This window comes from Zootermopsis nevadensis, unplaced genomic scaffold, assembly GCF_977971745.1.
Source record: "Zootermopsis nevadensis isolate Lab colony 2312 unplaced genomic scaffold, Znev_1.0 Znev_ptg000016l, whole genome shotgun sequence".
Classification (NCBI taxonomy): Eukaryota; Metazoa; Arthropoda; class Insecta; order Blattodea; family Termopsidae; genus Zootermopsis; species Zootermopsis nevadensis.
In genome coordinates this window covers 8,870,208-8,894,672 of record NW_028259148.1, presented here as the reverse complement: position 1 = coordinate 8,894,672, position 24,465 = coordinate 8,870,208, and the positions used below count along the sequence as shown (strand labels likewise).

At 36.7% G+C, this 24,465-nt stretch overlaps 1 protein-coding gene across 2 annotated transcripts in view; it reads left to right on the top strand.

The window, feature by feature from the left end:
* The first annotated feature begins 310 nt into the window (after positions 1-310).
* unc-5 (netrin receptor unc-5) overlaps positions 311-24,465 on the top strand; it is a 530,640-nt gene continuing 506,485 nt past the window's right edge. For both annotated transcript variants that reach the window (XM_087349613.1, XM_087349610.1), the window contains exon 1: positions 311-432. The gene's annotated coding sequence lies outside the window, so the exon portion shown is untranslated. The remainder of the gene's footprint in view (positions 433-24,465) is intronic.

The window sequence follows — 24,465 nt, the reverse complement described above, 5'->3', positions numbered from 1 at the left end:
TGTTATTGTAATTTATTCCAATGAGACACCTTAAACGTGATTGGCGTTAATGTCTACTTTAATCTTTATTGTAGGCCTGCTTAGTATTTCCGCACACTTGCCCTTAACAGACTTAAGTGATAACATTCTGTGCTCTGATTTCTTCAAATTCCCCTCCAATTTTCACGATTTCCACGGTGATGGTTGACTTTAAGAAATTACTGGAAGGCCACGCCCGCTAATGCAGTACAAAAAAAAACACTTAGCAAATTCCATTATCGATACTTCTTTCTGTGATTGATGTTGGCAGCACTTTTATGCCGCTGTTATGCCGTGGCGTTTAGTTCAGTGCACGTGCGGGAGTGAAATGTTCGTTGTTTTGTGTTTGTGTTATTGCTTATTATTAATTAGGAATCCTAGCGCATCATGCTGATTCAACGAACGTGCCTGATTGTAAGTACAAAACTTGTAAAGACGTTTGTATTTGTATGAAAGTTCAGATTATGAGTATGACGTGGACACACGACATTGCGTAGTTGAATCTGGTTCGGCCTGAACCATGTTGCGCCATTACAACTGGTCTGATTCCAACTTGATAGTTATTTTAAATTCTACCCAAGACGTATATCAGCCTGTGTTTTTCTGTCGTTGGAGTGTTCGGTTAAATACATAATTTTTGAAGATTATTTGTGGGTCAGAACAGTGGATTTAAACACGCAGGACGGTAGTTGCCGCACCACGTGCTGTATGTGGAGTCTGCCGCGTATGCTGTTATGTTACACGAGGCGTAGTTAGTTACGTGTTGCAGGAGTCACGTGACATCTCAGGTTCTCACGCTGACGAGTATGAAGATTACTGTCGTGTGGTATATTGTGTCGTATAATCTGGTAGAAATAGACCGTTTCGGAGGTGCTTATTAACCTCCTTTTTTGGCGAAACACCCCAGAAGACAGTCATCTTCACATGATGCGTGTTTAAATTAAGATTTTAATAGGTTAATAAGAGTTATTATATTTAAAATACAACACAAAGGACTGAAAATGACTGACACAACATTGAATTATGGGTATTAACTGCACATGATCTAATCTCATCTATCATATCACTGAATTCGGTTTCTGTCTAATGGCGTTGAATATGGGCTTTCAGGACTGGCAATACGTCATTTTAACTCATTAAATCTGCCACCGATATAGGGGTTCTTTTTTATTAAATATTATATTTTATTTCCGTGCATGGTGGTATAATTTTCTTTACGTGGAATACAGAGGGTTGTTTTAAACTTGTGTGGTATTGGACACGTTTTGAGAACTGAAATTATCATCTTTATTATGCTGGTTTGTGCTGCTAATGTTGTGGGTCTTGTATTTTTACAAAGAAATTATTTGATTAGTTTAACAAAGCATGGGTTACAGATAATTATTTAGAGTATTTCTTATGACATGATAATTATTTCCTTTTGACAGCTTAATTTTTGCTTTGTGCTGTGGATAGTTAAATTGACCTATCCAAAATAAAATACGACTGATGATGATTAATTATGAATATGACTGTCTTCTGGGCTGATAAGACATGTAGTCTCATAGAAATTGACCAAATCAAGAAGTGCTAACTGCCTCCATCATCAGGGCGATCATTGCCGGTAAGTTTCTATGCAACATCCCAGACAATGGTGATCTTAAGTAATAGCTCAGTCAATACAGCGACTTTCTAGGGTCTAGAATAGTCGGAGTTCGATTTTCTGGAGGGTGGGTGTCTTTTTTTTCCCCACCGCTTGGGCGCTCATCCAGCCTATCCAATGGATTCTTTCCTCGGGGGTGCAGCGGTCAGGGCGTGAAGCTAACTATAATACCCACTACCACCCATTGCCGGTGTCAAAAAAGTGTAGCGATATTCCTTCACTCCCCCATACGTCTTTATTTTGTTGGGCTTGTCTTAGCACCAGGGGTAACTTAACCTTCAATTAATCTAATTAAATTTATTTTTTACGTGTTTGCCACGAAAAACAACAACAACGATGAAGATGATGCTGATGCTGATAATATATATTCATAATACTATAGGCCTGTTTGTGTTTGTGATTTATGAAGACTTATATTTTTATTTGATGTAACTTACTTGTCTTTTTTTCAGTACGTACTGTCCTATGATATTCCTCTCTCAAGAACAGTTTTTGGATTTTTAAAGCAAATATTTTATTGAAGTTCTTTTTTAAAGGGAGGTTTGTTGTGTTTCATCTATATGAATACTGTGTTTTACGAAGGGTTGTGGATCTACCCATTGCACGAAATTATTATTATTATGAAGGGTAATTGCTGTTTGTATCCACCATTTTTAAAAGCTATTTTTAGTTAGTGGCTCTTGTTTTAAGGTACCAACTATATTTATCTGGGTATTCACAGCATATTTTTGCGGGTCAAATGCATTTTAATGGAATTTTAAAAATGCTTTTACTAATTTGTGCAGGAATGTTTTCACCTTTTGTGGAACCCGAAATTTCACTTTACACCTTTCCCTTTTGCTTTATGATCCATTTTAAAATAAACCTTCTACCTAAATTAGGTCATTCTTCAGTTTATCCGACTGAAATTCTGTATATATTTCTGTTATGTCTGTACTGTTTGCATTGCTCAGTAGTAAATGTAAGCAATAATTACTTCGAATACAGTCTTTGGGCATAAATAAGACGTTGGTTTTTCAGTACATTATCGGCTCTATAAAACTAGAAGATTAAAATTCACAAAACTATAATTTTGCCTCTTGCTTTATGTGAGAGGAGTTCCATAATCTGTATTCTTCAAAAAAATGTATTGCGATGATCAAACCAAAAATTGTGGGATCGGCTGGGTATGTAAAGCGTAAGAAAGTTAAATGTATACAAAATTTTGATTGGAAAGCCTCTTGTCCATTGACTTGAGCGTATGTATAAAATTTCCTATAAAATTTAAAACAAGAAAGGAAATAAAACACAAACAATCTATAAAACCAAGAAGAATTTGACCCAGAAACACCAGAAGCGTCTCACACTTTACTTGATACGATTAGACTGTATACGCCAACCGCTGTCGCCCTCTATGAGAGCAAATGGGAACCACGAAAATTACGCATCTAAGCACAAAACCCCAACAGACTTCCCCATAACTTGTTGTCTAATGAGCAACGATGCTTTCAACAGACAGTACTTAAGTTTGTCGACGTCAAAGGGAACTACTTTGCAAGAAGGCGAACAGAACTTTCGAAAATCACAGCTTCACTTAGATATAATTCGGTCACCAGTGAGTCTCTGTACTACCGAGGTAATTCCCTTAGAGACAGATTTCCGACTGGCTGCTTCAGCTTTAAATATACACGAGCAGATTTAATTCGAGTATAGTGGCGTTGTACAGAATTCTCTAAAGTTAGAGAAAGCAACGTACTGCTACAACATCTCTGCTGTAAACTACGGATGCATAAGATATTGGCTCTGGGAAAAGTTAGATATTTCGAAGAGTGAATAAACAAGTAGCAGATTTCATTCGAGACATACTTCCTGTCTTTTAGTTCTGAATCTCTTGTCTTCCTGTCTCCTGTCTAGAAATTTACAGGTTAAAATAAGTAACATATAACTAGTTTTGTCTTTTATTTTATATGGGTGTAAAACCTGGTTGTCACATTAAGGGAAGATTACATATTGAATATGTCTAAGTACAAGTTGCAGAGGAGGATATTAAATTTTGGAGATAGGATATAGCTGCAGGCAGAAAAATTGCATAATTTGGATCTTTATAATAGTTATGTTTTTCCAAATTATATTAGAATTACAAAACCAGGGAATATGTAATAGGGCTTTAACACTTTAATCGAAACACCTGAAAGATGGGAAATAGAGTCGTATATATGAGGACATTTTTGAAGTAGATTTATGAGAAATTTCGGCGTGAGGATGTGGGCTGGGCTGGATTTATCTGCCTCGGGATATGGTACCCATATTAAGGTTCAAGAATCCAAGGAGGGTGAATTGAGTAGCCTAAGGAAACATTAGGAACCAGAATATACGACGCTACAACACAGAAGACAGCCATATTTGCACTTGTAACGAGTTTAATTAAGATATTTAAATCTATTGATATTTATCATTTGACAAACAGGTAATTTTTACGCCGTCAGATGTTCAGATAACACTAAAATACTCATGGGATCATTTAATACGTTTTGAGCTTTTGAATTTCTGTATTACCTTGTCCTTCCGTATTATTAAGGATTTTACCTATGAGGAATTCGTCTGAGGACGACGTATACGCGATACGATTCATTTGTTTTCAAACAATCGAAAGTAACACAATGGGAGCCACACTTCTGCCGTCTCGAGTGACTTTCATTTTAGTTTCAGTTAATTGTTTAGGGATAAGAACGACAGTTTGAAATGTAGCGGAACATCTAAATTACTGCGCTGTCTGTGGAGAGAAGCGAAGAGGTGGTAGTCGCTTTTTTGGCTCGTTTTTAGTCCGAATGTTGCATTCATTCATCCCGCTATATCCCTATTCTAAATGGGGAGAAGGAACAATGAAAAGGGAAGTAGAAACCAGGGTGACTTGTGTGTTTTGAGGGGAAGAGGAGAGGGGCTAGAAATTGCTCAGAAAACGGTGGGATAACGAGGTATCGATTCAACGCAACATACCGAATTGCAAGTTCTGTATGTAACGTAACTGCGTACTATAGACCATCGTGTTTATATTTGGATGACTCCTATGAGTCCTAAGCTACCAACTACAATTACTGATCACAGCAGAGCGCACCCTGAAATGAATTTAAAAATAATTGTATCTGAGAACGTAAACTGCAGAAGCCCTTGGTAAGTTCCCCACCGAACATCTCAGCCTAGTGTTTGGCACTCCTTCGTACTTGGGGTGTCCCAGATTCGTACGAAGGCCCGGAGAGCGGCTGTCCTGAAACGTTATCCGTGACTTTCCTCATTCTCTCCATGCACTTATGTGGTAGTTTCTTAAATTACCTTTTACCCTACTTTGTAGCCTGAGGTACTGACAGCGTCGATAAATAACACATACATATGCATGTATGTATGAGTTCCCTGATCTGCAATATTCGTTATGTGACCTGCTGTTTTGGATTTATGAATTCGTTTATAAACTGAGTCATATTCATGTAAGTTTTGATATCCAGATGTGATCATTAACTCCACGAAGCTAATATTCACTAAGCTGGTCAAGAAATTCCGTGCCAATCTATTACCCACTTCCTTGTTTGATCACCATAATAATATTTGGCCATATTTCGTAAAGATTACAGATTGTGATGCTACTCATATTATAACTGTGTCCACCTGCAGTCACATCATCTCATTTGGGTCCATATTTTGTCCTCACAGGGTTCTTGCGCGCTTCGACACCCTATCACCGGCTCGTTTCATAATGCCAAAGACGAGTTTAATACCCATACAAACAGGAAACGTATTACCCGATTTAATCTGCTCTTAATTTCTTTGTGAACATAAATGGGATTTATTTCTGTCGCTTCTAAATGTTTTAATTTTATCATGTTTAAAGAATTTAATAACAGTATTAATATGTATGCCGTGATTTTAGTTTTTTTGTAACTTGTTAGTAATCTGTTATACATTGCCTCTACACGTGTTCCTTTGTGCGTGTGTGTAGCAGTTCTTTAACGTCATAGGCATCTTCCTATTGCCAATTATCTTCCTATCTACTACCCTTCTTCGACTCCTGTCTCTGATATTACATAATAGATTCTTTCCATCCATCTAACTCTTGGTCTGTTTCTCTGTTCCCCTCCTTGTTCCATCGATTTCAGAACGTCTGTGCGATATATGTTGTCCGATATTGTTTGGACATTGTATACATAATTGTTTTGAGTTCGTATTAATAAAAGGAGAATTTTGTAAACCCATTTCTTTTTCTTATTACGTGATTTGTCATTTTGCTTTACCTTCAAATTCTAAACTACGCAGGGAGACAAGACGTCAAAATTATGAAGTCCAGCAGGTTAAAATAATTTGAATTAAACAGTAAGGTAATAAAAATATAAATACGGAAACATTACTAAATAAAATAGACATAGAGAAATATAAGATGCAAAAAATAGAAATCAGTCAAAAATGTGAAATGTACGTATAATTATGAAAATAGGGCATTAAAATTTATTAAAGACAATTGGCAATTAACCTAATTATTTATGTCGAAACTCCGGATTATGTTAATGGCTAAACATGCCAATATAAATTTTTGGTACGTGTTATATATGGCGGTTTTACTTCAAACTATTTAACAGATAGTACAATGTATATAAAAAAATGTAACAATGTTAACGAGTTGCTTCATTTCTAAACCGATACGTTAAATTATACATATATGTCTCTAATTCCATTTGCTGTAGATTCAGTAACTCATCCCTCCCCGTCTCGCAGGCTTTTGTCGCTTAGCTATTGTCTCAGTCATGGAATTATTTGCCCATCCAATGGCAGAACACAGAATTGCAGTTCCCTCACAGCGTAGTGTTTGCTGAGTTAACCGAGGTGCTGGAACCCATTCTCTGTCGCACTACAATTCTCCGTCGCCGCGTATTCAACCGGTCTCAAGTAATTGAATATAGAACTCGCGATATCAGCTGGTTAAACTAAAATGGACTGAATTTGTAACCACAACACTTGAAACGTAGTATTCACATCGTAATTGCAGTTAGGATTGTAAGTCGGGATTCTTAAACCTTGCGTATTTGATTCAAACTATAAAACGGTTTAAAACCCAAGCCAATACCGTTTTACCCTATTATACGAGGTGCGATCGAAAGGTTTCCAGACTGCGCGTATAAAAACCCGTACACTTATCTCAGGTATTAAATTCATCCATAACCCTCGAAGTAGTTCCCCTGGGAGTGGACGCAACGATCCCAGCGCCGCTGCCAAGCCTGGAAGCATCCCTGGAAATCTTTCTTTGTCAGCCTGTCAAGCACCATCTGCGATTCTGCCTGAATCTCTTCTATCGTCTCAAATCTCCTTCCCTTTAGCTGAATTTTCATCTACGGGAAGAGGAAGAAGTCACACGGAGCTTAGAAAGGAAGTTGAGGTCGGTTCTTGCAAGATCTTTGAGCTCCTGACAAACGAGAAGTCGATTCTGCTTCTGGTCCTCAGACAGGATGCGTCGCATGTGGAGTTCTTCCTTTAGAATCAGCTGACAGGTCCCATAGCCTATCCCAACAATGTCGCACAAGTCGTTGATGGTACGACGTCGATCTTCGTGAATGGCCTGCCGAATCTTCGTAACATTTTCGGGCGTTGTGCTCGAAGATGGTCGTCCAGAACGCTCGTCATCATCGACAGAGGTTCGGCCATTTTTAAAACGTGAATGCCACACAAAAGTTTGTGCACGACCCATTGCGGACTCCCCAAATGCTTGCTTTAGCATTTCATAGGTTTCCGTAGCCGTTTTGGCGAGTCTTTGGCAAAATTTGATGCACACGCCATTCCGAAATCGCAGAAGGGTCGGTGTAATGCACTACCAAAACGCCCGTAACTAAGAAACAAATGCTAATTCGATGATGCCGGCTGGCACACTGATTCACTATGAATGTATGCCGCACCCCCTAGCGGCAGAAGCTCGTACTACATCCGGTTCGCCCTCTATTGACACAGTCTTGAAACTTTCCGATCGCACCTCGTATATTTGGATCAACCCATAAAATGGAATGCCATCAAGGATGGAATTGTTAGATATGGGTTAAAACCCAAGCCAGTGTTGTTTGACCCTATTATATATTTGGATCAACCCTTTAAAGGGAATTACATGAAGGATGTCATTGTTAGACCCTTGGTAAATCCATAAAATACATATATTGAAAACATTATCGACATCGTTGGATTCTATAATATATTTGGATCAATAATAAAACAGATTGAAATCAAAGTCGGCATTGTTAGAATTTGGATCAAGCTTGGATTGTGCAGATATAAAATATATCTTACGTTTATATCAATGCTTCTTCGAACGGCTTAGTTCCAGAACAGATGTGTGTAAGAGAGAATGTAGGCATATGTTAAATTCAGTTCAATTTAATTCCGTTCCGTATTATTAATAACGAAATACTAGTTTTCCCGGGTTTATCTTTTGAAGCAAACTGTGGTGTGATAATGAAGTTAATGATATTCGTATGAATATACTCGTGTATTTCGTTTTACTCAAAATAAAATTTAACAGTTGGAACAGAAAATTCCAAATATACCACTGATGCATTACATCGTTTATGGTATCTCAGCAACCAGAAAAAAAAGAGGACGTAAAGATTTTATAGAGGCCTATGAACATGTTGATCTTCTCAGTATGTTCTGAAGTCCGCACTAATTGCAGTTATCTTTGGAATGATCTTCCTATACACCTACTTCGATATTCCAGTGGTTTATATATCGAATTAAATATTGGTAATTTTCTTTTGTCCACTTTTTCAGTCCTTTAGGCGTAATTGTTTCTGTCTGTAATAGCATTTCCCCCCCTTTATCGAACAAATATTTAATTTATTATGCATATCTTTGTTTTTACTATGAGCGTGCAATGAATTTGAGGACGTAATATTATTGCTTACTATTAACACATAATGAAGTGTTCCGGCACCTTCTTGTCTACCCGTAATCGTTCACAAATTCTACATATCTATCGGTTTACGAAGTTCGTAAACCAAGCTGAAATACAAGTATATCAAATCTAAAACTTCTTGACGATGGTGAAGAGTCAATTGAATAAAAATTTTCTTGGATATTATCCATCGTCTAGTAAATATAAAACGTAAAACGGCGTTTCGGAGATGGGACTCTATCTCCGTCTTCAGGTTCCTACACAGTTGGGCCCACTAGATAGAGCTAATCCCTATCTCCGGAGAGAGCTCTATCTAGTGGGCCCAACTGTGTAGGAACCTGAAGACGGAGATAGAGTCCCATCTCCGAAACGTCGTTTTACGTTTTATGTTTACTAGACGATGGATAATATCCAAGAAAATTTTTATTCAATTGAAATACAAGTACGTTATCTGCAACCATCCACGGAATCTGTCCATTCTGTTCAAACATGTGGCCTCCCACGGAGACTTACCATGAAAAACTGTGTCTGCAGACATGGATTTGGTTTGCTTTTGGGTCTTAGCGCTTCCACTGCATAAACATACATGTTTTACCCTGAAGATGGAGGCGATCTGTTCCCCCGAAACGTTGATAAACATCTACGTTATACAAGACTACACGGTATGATAATCTAGATAACACATCACATTTTTACGGCCATGAAATCTTCAAATATCATGCGTAAAGATTAAAACGTACAGATGAATACAGAATGAAGACCAATAGTGTTCTTTGTTCTGCTACATTCAGTTATATGCATTTGCTAAAAATTAAAATTTTAATACTTTCATGTTTGATCAACGTAAGTGGATGTATAAGTTCCACAGGAAAAGAGGAATGTGTGAAGGTAAATAAACTGTGAATAATTTAATATTACCACGGATTTATTGTCTAGTGGTTGTACAGTGACTGTCTATTGTTTACTACTCTCCCTCCCTTCTTCCCTTCTACCCTTCCACGGCAAACCTCGCCGAAAACCATACGAGATGGCAGGAGAATCAGATTCGTGTTTCAAGACCCCCAACAGTTGAAGGCTTGGTGACAGTTTGTGCAGTGAAATGAAATTAAATATACATATACTCAGAGAACGCACAGCACGAAGCAAATTAATTGTTTACTTTCGCCTAGATATCTGCAACAATGTGTGAGCCGGGGACTAGACGACCGGGGTTCGATCCCCGACTGGGGCAGAGGATATTTTTACCTCTAGCTTCTGCGTCCAGACCAGCTCTGAGGCCCACCCAGCCTCCTATCCAATGAGTATTTTGTAGGGTTTGTCGGTTTTTAAAAACCGGGTTTAAAAACCGGTCTTTTTGGATAATTTGTAAAATTCGAGAATCGGTTTTTAAAATTTAAAAAACCGGTTTTAGATACTAGAATTAATATGTAAAAATTTCTGTTAAATGAACTAAAAAATTTAAAAACTGAAATTAGTTCAAAATTATTAAATGCTTTAGAAGTACAAATTCAAGAAAGAAGACAAGTTTTGCTATATTTGCAAAATCCACAAAACATTTCAACAAAGATATCTAGTGTATTTCCACTAGCTTAAAAACTCGATATTATTAAGTTATCTGGAAAAATATTGTCTAGAATATATCCAAATTCTTGTATGGAAATAGATTCCGATGATGAATATATCGGAGACGGAGAAACTATTAATCAGGGCAATGCTCTAAAAAAAGCCATGGACAAATCAATTCATAAGTTTCTTGAGGAACCTGAAGAAATAATATCAAATCCGAAGACACTGAAGGCCGAATTTTCAGTATTTGAGGCAACCAATAAAAAAATAAAGAATTTAGATTTATTATTTGATGCCCTGAAGACGATAAAACCAAGTTCAGTAGCCAGTGAGAAAGTATTTTCTATTTCAGGCAATTTTGTATTTAGAATAAGAACAAGATTAAGTAATCGTTCAGCGGACATTTTAAGTTTTTTGAAATCATATTTCCTGAAGAAAAATACTAAATTAAATAAAAAATTATAATTTATATTTTGTACGGATTTTAGTTATTTTAGTTTTTTATTTGGTTTTGTATGGAGTATATTTTATTTTGTTATATTTTTGTAGTTCCATAAATATTAAATAAACTGAAAATTTTTAAAATAAGTATAAATATTTTTTTACTGTTTAATTAGTTTTTTGTAAAAATTCGAAAACCGGTTTAACAGGTTTTTTGGAAATACTGGAATTCGTAAACCGGTTTTTTCAAAAGTCGGTTTTTTGTATAAACTCTAGTATTTTTAGAGGGCTTTATAATTTGTACTGTTCACAATTCTTGTACTTATAATTTATTTAGCTGTATTGTAAGTAACCAATAGCGTAAATAATAAATTAGAGTGAACGTAGAAGGAAGCGTTCGTGGCTTAATTTAATTTACTGTTTTGGAATTTACCTCAGCTAGGATAATCGATCCCTGGGTTGAGATTTGAAAATGTGATCACCGTATACAAAAAAAGGATTGGTAACCATTTGACCGCGTTGTTTAGTCTGTTGACAAAACGTTATTATGATTATAATACGTATTACAAAAATAATGAAGTGGGTGTTTGGGAAATTTTTCGACCAGCTGAGGGACAGTTAATTTCTCAAGCAGGTCTCTATTTCATGTAGTGTATTGCTGTAAAGTTGTATCCAAATCTGACAAAGGATTTACAAGATAATAGATGGGACATTAATCTTTAAGAATATTTTTGGATTAAATTAATTAAAATCAGTATTTAATCTGAATTGAATTAATTGGTTTAAGCTAAAAAATTCCTGTTCGTGAGAGAGAAAGTCTGAGAAAGAAGGAGACAATTAAATACCATGTCGCATAACAACTAAAAATTCCTTCTGAACAACATAGGTTTTTTGGGCTCATTTTTTGCGCCAGACTATGGCTTGGAAAAATATAAGCCGGTTATATATTTTACCCATAAACGTTAATATTTATTCAGGGTCGAATTTAACGCGTGAGTGCCACCAACGTTTTAATTAGTCAAACAGAAGAACGATGTTTTTATTACATAACCTCACAGCTACTTCGAAATATATATACGTAATCTTGAGATAGAGAGCTTTAGAGTGTGAAATGTTAAACAATGAAATCCGAATCCGATAAAAACAGAACTATGCGTAACGAAGCCCATGCAAATTTCCCCAGGTTCTGTTTGTCTTTTTAGACAACAGTATACAGGAGTCTCTGACGTATATAATAGAAATCGATTACTCTTTGATGTTGTGGGATGTTTGTCCAAACTCCATTTTTCATTATGAAAGCCCGGATCACATTTCATTCCCAATAATGGTGGTTCGGCAAAGGACAGCTCAACAATGAGTGTAAACGGATATAATAATAGATATAGGATATTGCTTTGAAGAGGAAGCGGTTTTGTGATGTACGTAACAAATTGAAATCAGTAGTGATAGGAACAATGCCTGTTATGTACAATTTAATCAATCTTTCATTTTGCTATTGTCAAAAGTACGCACATCCTAATTTTAATTTGTTATATTGTGGTTTTGTTTGTTATTTGAATCTATTGCATTGAGATTAAAAAGTCCATGTTGGTAAATCCACGCGAAGCCTTCTGATATCCAGGTCTTAGCTGACGCTGATGTCCAGGGTCACCCGTGATTAGCTTATATAACCGTGTATTTGAAAGTACCAGGGTTCGATCTCAATTGTAGTCAATATTCCTAAATGTATAAAAAGTAATGCTAGTGAAATGACAACCAATTCTGTGAAGACGTGGAAGGAGTCAACTTCCGAGAGGTTTTGTGTGTAAAATATACGTCAAACTGGGCAGTTACGAATATGTAACCTGAATCTAATGGTGTAATGAGTCCACCATTGTCGCGAATCTTTACACAGAATAAATTTAAGAATATTTATTAGGGATTATAAAAATTATAGGTGGAAATATTAATCGTTGAAGCACATTTTATAGTCTTGACACGGAGAGGAAAAAATACATTCTCAGAGATGTACGAGGTGCGATCAGAAAGTTTCCAGACTGCGCGTATAAAAACCCGTACACTTATCTCAGGTATTAAATTCATCCATCACCCTCGAAGTAGTTCCCCTGGGAGTGAACACAACGATCCCAGCGCCGCTGCCAAGCCTGGAAGCATCCCTGGAAATCTTTCTTTGTCAGCCTGTCAAGCACCATCTGCGATTCTGCCTGAATCTCTTCTATCGTCTCAAATCTCCTTCCCTTTAGCTGAATTTTCATCTTTGGGAAGAGGAAGAAGTCACACGGAGCTAAATCCGGCGATCCGGCAAGATCTTTGAGCTCCTGACAAACGAGAAGTAGATTCTGCTTCTGGTCCTCAGACAGGATCCTTGGCACAAACTTGGCTGCGATGCGTCGCATGTGGAGTTCTTCCTTTAGAATCAGCTGACAGGTTCCATAGCCTATCCCAACAATGTCGCACAAGTCGTTGATGGTACGACGTCGATCTTCGTGAATGGCCTGCCGAATCTTCGTAACATTTTCGGGCGTTGTGCTCGAAGATGGTCGTCCAGAACGCTCGTCATCATCGACAGAGGTTCGGTCATTTTTAAAACGTGAATGCCACATAAAAGTTTGTGCACGACCCATTGCGGACTCCCCAAATGCTTGCTTTAGCATTTCATAGGTTTCCGTAGCCGTTTTGGCGAGTCTTTGAAAAGAGATTCAGGCAGAATCGCAGATGGTGCTTGACAGGCTGACAAAGAAAGATTTCCAGGGATGCTTCCAGGCTTGGCAGCGGCGCTGGGATCGTTGTGTTCACTCCCAGGGGAACTACTTCGAGGGTGATGGATGAATTTAATACCTGAGATAAGTGTACGGGTTTTTACACGCGCAGTCTGGAAACCTTCCGATCGCACCTCGTATGTGATATTCATAGGGGATATACGAGAGTTATTTCGGTTTATAAAGCGTGGAAATCGACATGCAAGCGTTGGTTTACGTGTTCAGCATTCTGCATTCCATGCAGAACTAAAACGCTTGCATGAACTAAAATTTGTATTTTGTGTAGTTGTTTATTTAGTGTTTGGGGTGCGGAATGCAGAAATAGACCGCTCAAGGTGCAATCTGGGGATACTGTACAACAGAAATAATGAATGTGATATTACTAAATACAACAAACTTGTGAGATTTGAGATTTTCAAGACGATGTGGATTATGGCGGCGCGAAAACTCGTCTCGACTGAGAAACATGCTATCTCCATCGCTATCCCTGAAGATGGAGACAGCATGTTTCTCAGAAACGTTGACAACTTTCGAGCCTACACAACGCTAATATGCAGACTACTGCCACCATCACAACAAAATTGCCTTCTTGAATGTAGCAAATTTGTTTATCGCAAAGAAGTGTGATGTAACACAGTTGGCGATTTATCTGCTACAGTTTAATTCTGTTTCCCTTACATAACATAATACCAGTAGCAGGTTAAATAATTGTCATCTCTTCTTAAGTCTGTTTTTTTACGCTGCACTAAATCAAACTAGAAAATATACATGCACAAGAGTATACTTTATTTTAAATCTTACGTAGTGAATTATTATTGTCTGCGTATGACGTACGTGTCATGTGGTTGTGATATTTCCTTTTCAAAAAGAAAACAAAGGCCAATCAAAATTAAGCATGACGTAATGAAAGATGGCCCTTCTGCTAAACAAACTATTACCCGCATGACGAACGCCATATTGATCACTCTCGGTGGAGTGGGGAGGGGGGGGTAAGTAAAGAATGAGTTTTTTTACATAATGGAACGCCAGGTGACTTTTTAGCCGTTCCATTATTTATCTTCTATTTTCCAATACACTGCAGGTACAACCATACTGTATCAGTTGGCTACTATTATTTTGCCCAGTGCGAGTAGAAATAGCATTTAGGCTTAATTAACTCGTTATAGGATAGGTGTAAATGTATACGTCACCCGAAGGTGGACATATTCTTTGGTGTTGCGTCGTGTTGTCTGTCCGACGTTTTAGAGATGCTTACTGTCCCTATCATCTGAAACGTTGGTAAACTTCTGTCAGACTATACTGCCCAGCGACATAGCAGACAGTCATCTTCAACTTACCGCCCAGAAATCTCAAATCTCACATATATACCACCTTATTTAACTTTACTGACGTGGTAAGTCACCCAAAATGTCCGTTTAAAGATTCTGTTTGATTCTGAAAATGAAGGACAAAACTCTTTCGTAAACGTCGTTAAAAAAATTGAAATTCGTAATGGTCATATGGCCTGTTTTGTTTAAGGTAGAACTTGTTTATTAAATATCATGAGCATGATATTTGTCATTTAAGAAGTAAACAGGAAAAGTTGTGAGACGTAGTCCCCTCTTTCAGTTATCTTATTTCAGAGAAACGTATCATCTAGAACCCCCAGATATAATTTTTCTTCAACTTTGTCCTTACGTCCGGTTCTCCTGTGGCTAACCCTAAATCTGGCCCTGATTATTCAGTGTTTATTATAAAATAATATATATATTTTAAAATTTTACGTACCCCCTAACATGTCTTCGCGTACCCCAGGTTGAACACCACTGATCTAGAATAGACGTAACCATTTGCATGTTTCAAGGCCACGGAAGTACTTCCCCCCTTTCCCAGCTGTTCCATTTCACTAGCACAACGTTGCTAGCTTTACTGCAATGCGTGTTGTGAGCTGTCTTCAATCGCGCGGTCTCGACTCTTCTTGTTTCGACGTTGCACTATTTTGCTGTGAGCTCGTAGCACGCAATTTGGTGACGACTGTTGTAGAAATTTTATTTTTGTATTTCAAAGGGCTAGACTTTGAAAAATGATACACAAGGAAATTGGGCCTTCAACTATTTTAGGATAAAGTCGTTTAAAAGAAAGGAAACAAAGAAACAGGCAAAGAACGGTGGGTGAGGGTTGAGAAGGAGTGATGTACGGACATACCAACAGATGGAAATGTGGGTGACGTAACTGGATTTTACGACGTATTTAAACAAAACGAGGCTATCAGCAGTACGTGAAATTCATGACATTCTTGATTCCAGGTTTACATGGTTTTGTGAAAATACTGTACTCCACATTGTGGATTGTATTTGTGTTAAGGATGTACTGGTACAGTGCTTTGACAGCAATTAGGCGCTTTTAAACACCCTCATTTAACCTCACTCCCCACACCACGGCTGTAGTTAACCACCGACAAATTAACCATAAAGCTGGCCTCAATAAGCAACGTTTCGCCATGTGGTTGTGCCCATTACGGTTTTCAGTCACAAACGGATACACTGCAGCTGTTTCATATTCGGGAGATTCCTTGTTTAAATCGCGGCCCAAAAATCGGATATCGTGATAAAGACTTTTGTGGATTTTCTCAGTCATTGCAGTTATATCCCGACAATGTGTTGAACTACGTCAAAGCCGCTTCCATCCCACATCCTTCCCGATTCATTATTTGCTGATAGACGTATAATTTGATGATATAGTTTAAACAGAGCTATTAAAGTGTCTTTCAACGAAACAAAATTAAATAATTTGTGGGGAATGTTGTTCTTGTTTAGGACAAATTATCTGTTAAGGGAACAGATGATTCGTCTCACTACTCATAAAAGCATCATAAAATCCAGTTATCGAAGTTTGTCTTTTGCGTACTAACGCCTTGCGGACTTGTAGGTAAATACCGACGTTTCGGAAAAAGAATACTGTCTCCATCTTCAGATTGTATGTCCCCCTGAAACTTTACCCACTACCACTACCAAGCATACCAACATTGGCACCTTCAACGCCTTGATAACCTCAGATTTCCCTTTTTCAACGGAGAGGTTTATTGCTGTAAAACAGTTATTTATAATTCCGGAACTTTAGGAAATTATTACAGACGTTCGAATAGTTGCTCACCACGTTGAATTATATTGCTTCTGGTTATATTATATAGCAAATTTTGTATTTCCCTAAGGTTCGTTTTAACATTAACCTCTCATCTAAACCTAGATCTTTTATGTGGTTTCTTCCGTCCAGGGTGTCATGCCAGAAATCTCTACGCATTTCTCATCTCTCAGTGCGTGTTATATTACCCGCCCATCTCATCCTCCGCAGTTTTCCGTCAGTACATTTCTCTTCAGTCAAAATAATAATCTCAGCGTTCTGGTCTCAAACACGCGTTGTCTGTGCCAGATCAAGTTTTACACTCACACAAAAGAAAAGTTAAATTATCAAGATGTTGAAAGAAATATTTAGTGATTATGGAATTCTGGACCACTCTGTTTTACAGTTTATTTATAACACGTTAACGTAACCTTTTTACTATTCAAAGGGCTGTAAAAAGGGAACCCTTAAAATGCATTTACTTTTCTGAAGGATATCGGTTAACTGGACACAGTAATAGAAGGAGACGGAATCCTTTTGATAGTTTTAAGCTACGAAATGAGCTTTGAAACCGAATGGAAGTGCTTTGTACGCCGTTAATTCAAGTCGAGAGAAGAATTCAATTATGAAATCCTACTTGTTCCAGGTTCTTTGGTTAAGGTCTCATACTTGCTTGCCGAAGAGTGGCTGCATGTCCAATCTTGTACCTTGTAATGAAGACAGAGGGATGTAAAATTGAATGTAACAATGCTTCAGTTAAAAAAGATACCTTTCCATACGAATAATTACTCAGGCGCAGAAAAATCCAATTCTGAAGCATCAGCCTTTGTAAAATCGTCAGATACATGTTTGCAAGAGAAACTTTTAACTGAGTTTGAATTGTCGACAGTAGGTTATTATCCCACAGACTTGTAATTTTCCCTGCATTTCTTGCACAAAGTCCAGGAAGTGAACGCATACAGATAATATTTTATCGAACTCTCTGTCCGAATGTTATAACCCTTAAACCATCGAAGGATTTCGATCAAATATGGTATTGGTGTCCATATGGATATTATATTTAATTGGACGTTGGTCACATATAACCCTATTTTACATGAATATGTATAAAAAGAATGTTTTATCATAAGAGAAAATTGTAAATGATGAAAATACAAGTTCAGTTAAAATCCACAACATTTATATGTAACATCTTTCATTAAAGTAAATAATGGATTTTAAAAAAACCGCGATAAATCTCAGGGTAGTCTGTGTTCGGACCGGGATTTAAATTCGGGACCTTCAGATGACAAATTATGAGTCCTAATCATCTGGCTGCAACTGTAAAACTTAAAAATGTTATTAGTTTTCTCGTAAGGTGTTCTAATTAATTCCATTCACTTACGAAGTTAAACGCAACTGTCACATCTGACTCCCCACAGGAGCGGCTTTTATCGACCGATATTAACTCGTATCGGGGAAAAACCTTGTAAGACTTTGCGGTGAGTCATGCAGTTCCAAGCCTGGAGCCTGGATGTGACAGTTGCGTTCAGCTTTATCAGCGAACACACTGTACTATATTACGTATATGATTACTGTCTTTATGTTTTAAAATATTTGAAAACCCTTATCTTATACACCAGTATTATCGTTCTAAAGACACGGAACAGTAATTAGCAATATGCGCGTTGGTACCATCTGTGGCAAAGTACCTTTTCTTTTTAGAACAACTGACAATGACTTTGTCTTTAACCCACACGACCACACGTTAGTGTTAAAATTAGCCGTCGGGTGCACTGCAGTAGCTCCTTTGTCCCCTCCTGGTAATTCATTAAACAGTCGGCCAGGTGCTTCTGGCATACGAATCATGTGATGACGGATGCATCAAAACCATACCGACTCTTCAAACAGAGCCATTTTAACCCTTTTAACTGTAATAGCACAAACAAAAAGAATCAACGAAACAGTTGAGCGCCACCGAATGAAGTGGGGTTAGGTACGTACATAAACATACACAAAAGCACAGATGTGCTTATATTTGCCTTTGCAGTCTCCAGTGGCAAGATCCGTCTTTCTTTATTCTCTTAGTTGGAGTATAGAACAGATAGTTCGTTAGCTCAGAGTTTGCAGATCGATTCGAGGATAATAGAACAAAACATTTATATAGGAGGTCGTGATCTGTTAATTTATGGCATGGGGATTGCTGATATTTGCAGTGAGTGAATTTTTGTGATATTCTCTGCAAAAACTTCTGCAACAGTAATCTAAAACTGCTTCAACCTTTAATCTACTTTTGCGTCTAATATAAAAATATTAGTCCAAAAAGGGAAAGTACTATAAGGTTATAATAATGATAAATAATAATGCAATAGAACAAGTTACAAACTCTTTGAAGTTGCAGAATGTCTATTTAGTCCCTGCCTCAAATAAATCACTACACTTCACGAATACAAAGATATCTGGTTTATGCTGTTTAAGCAAACAATCATTGTTTACAATGAGAATCACACAAAACAAATAAATACAAAATAAGGAAATGTTTATTTTTAAAGCAGGTGGTACATACAGTTACCTCGCATTAAAGGGTTAATTATTAGTTAACTGATTGTCATGTAGGCAGTAATAGAATTATGACATACAAAATAAATTACAAAGGTTTAATTATCTCTACTGAAAAATTTAACACCCACTGCTTAATACAACCCAGCAAGAGAAATTTATAAAATTCAACGTAGTTTTAGCAGTACCATCTCTCGTACATGGCAGTGAATGCTGGACTCTAACGACAAGAACAACTGAATCTTCTTAAATTATATTCCTGAGATCGGTGGCACATTAGAAGAATTGATAAAAGGGAAACGTGAATATTAAACAATAAATAAATATGTTAAATTTAGGAGAGGGAGTAAAAGATTAGTAATGTAATTATTTGGAACATATTTTAAGAATGCCAACTTATCGGAACCCTCGGAAACTATTTGACTACCACCGTAAGGAAAGGTTCACCACAGAAGAGATGAAGGATCAGTTCAAGTAACTTGCAAATTGAATAGGTCAAATGACTTAAACTTCTCAGCTGATGATGATGGTTCTGTTGAGAATCCTTTGTGCTGCATAAAGATGAATTTTGCAGAAACGATGAACTGAAATGAATTGAACTGATCATTGTAGGATGTGTTGGTATGTGGTGACGCGATGAACGAAAATTATGGAGCAGAGTGATTCTTTTAAACCTGATAGACGCTCAGATGGTGATGAATTTCTCCGTCTTTTACGGAACCCAAAGGTTCATTTTCGTGTTAACAAAAGCCTGACACTTTATGGATTCCTGATCCACATGAATTCAGTGTACTATCTCACACATTTCAATATTAAAATTCAACCGTCTGTGTTTAGATCTTCAGAAGTATTTTTCCTTCTGACTTCGACCAAATTATTTTTGCATCTTTCAATTCTAATTATTCCGTCTTTTCATCCGCCTTGGTTTGATCACAAAAATATTTGTTGAATTATGAAGGTCCTTTTACTGTAATTTTCTGCCTCTCTCTACTACTGATATTTTTTATTAGGTTCCAGTAATTTTCACAGCTTCCGGTTCTCAAATATATAATCGTACCCTAAGATGAGAGACCAAGTTTTATCCCAATACAAAACAATAGGTAAAATTATAGTTTATTTAATTCTAATCTTTACGTACTTGGGTTGGGGGCGGGAAGACAAAAATTGTTAATTGGGTGGTTATGATACAATGACTTTAGGTTTATCAGAGTTAGGTCGTTGTGGGGTTATTATAAAAATTATTCGCATAACTACTTTTTTAAATTTCCAAGTAAGAGAATGCTCTGCTAGAGATAATTATGTTACAAGTGAGGAAAGCAAAATAGTGGTTTTTGGCAGACGCTTTCCATAAAATTTTTAAAGTGACATGTATGTTTCCTCTCATTCTCCTTGATTTAATTGCTTTGATAATAAAACAGTTTCTGATAAAGTGTTTGTTGCGGAACCTTAATCTCTAATGACGTAATAACGTCATTCTGTTGATTTTCAGATAACAATCATTGTAAACGGATTACTGTAATTAGCTGAAGTGGCGGAAAGGCAAAGGAGTATAATCGTATCCTTAATAGGATTAAAAATTCTGTATTCAGAAGAGAATCCTGTCTATAAAATAACGAATAAGATTAGCTGAATCGAAATCGGTTCTGAAGTAGGAGGGTAATGGATAATAACGTTAAAATATTTCAGTTTTATTAAAACTGATTTATTAATGTGACATTTGTAGATTTAAACCTATCAAAGGAAACTGTTAAACGGACGCGTAATTTTGTTCATGAATACAGTTGTATTAATGAATAACCGATAAGGGCAGAAACTCATCTTATTTACTAATTATGAGCCTGTAGGAATAGACATAATTTTAAGTGTGAATCAGATGATTTCTCTTGAGCATTATGAGGAGGATGAACGTTATTACAAACGCATCATATTCAGAACTGTAACTGAATTATCGTATTGCATATAGCGAGCGGAATCTCTCGTGGCGCCATTATTCAAACACTTGTTATTAAATTATGTGAGCGCGCTTAGACGAAGGAAGGTTAGTGACGTCAAGAGTGGGACGATTACGATACAACTTTCGGTTTACGAACATTCGCTATAACGAACGTCACAATTCATTCAAAATTTCTTAAAGTCGCCAATAGATAGAGTTCCTTACAAAACGAAATGCCAAACGTATAGTGAACATAATTGTAAGATTTAAATAAGTAAACTTTTAAAAAAATTATTTATTACAATAATTATCAGAAAATTATTATATGATAATTATATTGAACTTTTCTTGGTTAATAAAACTAATCTAGCCAGTAAATAGTATTTTACGTTACGTATCGTATACGATAAACCATAACGCATACGTACATTATAATAAAACGTATTATATGGATCATTCGATGTTTAGTAAATGGTTTTAATGCTTTAAAATGGCTGGTAACGTATACGATACGTATCGTAAAAGCTCAGAAATGCAAGATACACATAACGAACAACTTCTTGGAACGGAGTTCGTTCGTAAACCGAGAGTTACCTTGAAAGTATAGTTCAGTAGTTTCACTATTTCTAGCACAATAAACTACTTAATTAACTCACACTCCTTTGAGCTGAGAGGTGATAGTCGCACACCTAGTTTAATTTCTTCGCAATTTATGGAATCCAAATTTTCTTAGCCTTTTCACCAGAGCCCACCACTAGGCTTTATACTAAGCCAGATGAATCCAGTCGACACCCCCACACACTACGTAACTAACTCCACAGAGAAATGACGTACTTCAGAAGCTAATAGTAGCTTATTTAGTAGAGAGGTTTCTCAAAATTTATGCAACCAGGAGGTTAATTTCTGTATTCACTAGACCAGGGGTTCTCAACCTTTTTCGCTGGCGTACCGCTAAGTCTAATTTAACATATTAAATGTACCACTAACCAAATGCGTTCATGGAAAACTGTTATTTATGTTAATATTAACTTTTGATTTTCTTACTTAGTTCGCGCACCACTCAACATTGGCTCGCGTACCACCAGTGGTAAGCGTATCATAGGTTGATAAACGATGCACTAGACGGTATTGAGTCAGATCTACATCTAATACACTAACTAAATGGAACCAAAACCTATTTTTAGAAGCTAGTAGTTGCTCACCTGTTCAAGAAATGTCTCGCCTCTTATGAATTCATAAAGTTCATTTCTGTATTTACTGGACAGTATCATGTGCCAGATGAATCCAGTTTAGACCTCAGATACAGATTTCATGGAGTAAAGACCTATGAGAAGCTAATAGTATCTCATTTAGTGGAATAATTCCTTGCCTTTCGTGCGGACAGAAGGCTAATTTTCGTACTCACTGAACTATGTCCTGAACCAGATTAAACCATTTCACAGAGTCACGTACTGATTCAAAGGATCGCAGTTTCTGTTTCGAAGCTTATAGTTGCTCAGGTGGTCAAATTTCCTCCCTTTCATGAAATCCGAATATTTGTCAACGTTTACAAGAGCCTGTCACTTGACTGCATCTGAGCTCTGTTATTTATGTTTTTCTAAATCCAAATCCCAGTTTAAAACTTTGTAGGCCTAAGTGGAGAGTAGTTAGCCACAAGCTGAAAAACCTCCCCTTTGTTATCTGAGTCATTAAATTCTAATTTTTCTTCCATATCTGTAGGTCGTCTAGTTCACTCATTTCCCATACCTTTAAGATCCATTTCCATATTAAAATGAAATCTACTCCTTGGTTTTCCACACACATATTTCGTCTTCCCATTCGGGCTACATGTACATGTCATCCCACTCACTTCAATTTAATCATCCTACTGTCTGTGTTTCTTTTTTAACGAATTCCTTAAAATGGATAAAGTGAAAGCGTAATCAAGCGATTTCTGTGTCAGTCCACGAGTTTCATATACGAAATTAATGAGATGAATTAAATAAAATTTGATTTAGGACTTACAGTTGAAATTGTGACGAAAGTTTTATTTGTTTTTACAAGGGACGTTAAGTTATGATTCTGTAATCAGTGGTGGAATGGTTAACTCTGCATTTCACATGAGCATCTAGCTCATGAGAAATGCAAATTCGCAGGTAATGTGTTTGGATAATACACCTACACCTTCAGGGTACACATTTTCACTGCCATGTTTCTTGACCTGACCCAGCACATGTGAAACGACTTTATTCAGAACAATGAGAAATGTTATGATTGGGGGGGGGGGCCATGCTTATGATAATTGACAATTGAGGTGTTTCTAGGAAGAGCGACATTACTCCTAAATGAGTAATTCGTAGTTAATGTTACCATTTACGATTTACATCTGCACTCATGACGGAATAACAGCATTGCAGTAAATATTATAATGCTCAATAGCAAAATTAATGGTGAAATATTTGTTTTTCTGCCCGTACTACTATTTTTTTCAAGCAAAACCAGAATAAGTACATTTCTTTTTTTGTTATTTCTGTAAAAGTTAAACTACATAAATAACTACATTCCTATGTTGCAACAATTTAAATGCATTTGTACACAGTAAGAATGTTCAAAACTGTTCAGGTACTGGGAAAGTTTTCTTTTTTGATTTCCCAAAAAGTTTCATTCTGGACTTGAAATCGTTTTTTTCACAAACCTTCCAATTTTGCCGTATAATCTGATATCACACTGAAATATCACCCTACGTACGTCCTCAGTTTGTACAATAACCATTATCATCAATGCTATTAATCATTCCAATCGGATGAATGGATAACCAGTATCGTGCATTGGTAGTATTTCAAACGAAAATTAAATTGAATTAATAATGAAAGAAAAAGAACATGGACATCAATTTGTAATCATTTGATAAGTCCATCATTTTCCGCTTTTCGAAATTCCTAATTGTTCCCCTCGCTGCCCCCCCCCCCCCAAAGCACCACTCTTCAATAACGATTTCTCGTCTCCCGATCAGCCACAGATAACTGCACTCCTAACGACATAGTCTACTCTGCATTGCAGAATCATTCTATCCTGCGTGTGAAAGCCACAAACTTGATGATAAATGGGTTTTTTGCAGAAATGGCTTATTGCCACCACAGTCCCCCTTCTTTTTTTGAACAACGTAAAAAATCATAACGCTGAGTTGGTTTTGGATTTGAGCCCAATCGTATCGCCTTCCGCTTTATTCGCTGGCATTGAAATATTTTGTTGTTTCAACAAGCGTTTTTTAAAATGAATTCACCTTCTATTCGGTATTGGTATTTTTTTTTTCATTAGGGTTGTGCTCTTGTTATAAATAAATCTGTTTTAAACTTATATTGTGGACGTAATTTTAATGTTATATGGCCTCTTTTCATTACACTGATAATACTAGTGTATACTCAGAATTTGATTTGCGTAGTTTAGTTTTCAGTACTTTATTCATCAACAAAAAAGTTTACTAGGGACTTGAAAGCTGTAAAATGGAGATAAATGGATGCCTATAGGCAAATGTTGCACCTCCTTGTTACATTTATGAACTGCGATAATATTTTATAATACTGTACATTGT